The sequence below is a fragment of the Octopus bimaculoides genome, chromosome 30 (genome assembly GCF_001194135.2).
Source record: "Octopus bimaculoides isolate UCB-OBI-ISO-001 chromosome 30, ASM119413v2, whole genome shotgun sequence".
NCBI classification, from domain to species: domain Eukaryota; kingdom Metazoa; phylum Mollusca; class Cephalopoda; order Octopoda; family Octopodidae; genus Octopus; species Octopus bimaculoides.
In genome coordinates, this window is record NC_069010.1 from 9340468 (window position 1) to 9341636 (window position 1169).

The following is a 1169-nucleotide window of genomic DNA, read 5'->3' on the forward strand; positions in this document are numbered from 1 at the left end:
ACAATGAGGTGTTATAATCACAACAGCAAGAAAGTATGTACATGATCACCTTCTTTTACGAAACTTCATTGACTTTCATATATTTATATTGATATACATATATATACGTGTGTTTGGGTGCGTGTGTGTATATACATCTCTATATATAAAGATGATGCGTAGTCTAGACAGCGTTTTTAGATTTCATTATTCTCTTTAACCCGGGCAACGCCGGGTATTTCTGCTAGTATATATATATATATATATATATACATATATATAAACCATACTGCCATGGCTGGGCCTATTTATAAAAACATACACACAAACATATATATATACACATGTCTATACACACACACACACATATAATTGTGTATCATATCTAGGTGTCCTTGCAGGAGTGTACACTCCAGTGCACATGCACTCAACAAAAGCAAAGAAATAAAAATAGGTTTCTAGAAGATTAAATGTCAATGGAACCTCCCCCTGTGACCACCCAGCAGAGATAATAATGGAATGCGAAAAGGAAGGAGTCACTGATTAATGTAGTCATAAACAACATAAGACTAGAAAAAGAGATGGAATGGGTCATAAGTGGAATAACCTTGATCCTTCTTTATTTGGAAATAAACAACAAGGTCATGGTAGGAATGTCTCTTACCATAAATCCACCAGAACAGGGATAACCTGGGGTTAAACAATAATTTTTAAAACAACAAAATGTTAGGATATTTAACGAGTCAATGAGAATTGCAGCAGAGTCACTTGAATGAATCGACCCCAGTGCTTCTCCTTTAGAACCTGAAATTTTATTCTATCAGTCTCATTTGTTGAACCACCAAATTATGGGGACATAAAAGAAAAAAAAAAAAATCCAGTACCAGTTATCACACACATCATCATCATCGTCGTTTAACGTCCGCTTTCCATGCTAGCATGGGTTGGGACGATTTGACTGAGGACTGGTGAACCAGATGGCTGCACCAGGCTCCAATCTGATTTGGCAGAGTTTCTACAGCTGGATGCCCTTCCTAACGCTAACCACTCCGGGAGTGTAGTGGGTGCTTTTACGTGCCACTGGCATGAGGGCCAGTCAGGCGGTACTGGCAATGGCCACACTCAAAATGGTGTATTTTACTTGTCACCTGCACAAGAGCCAGTCCAGCGGCACTGGCATGATCTCGCTC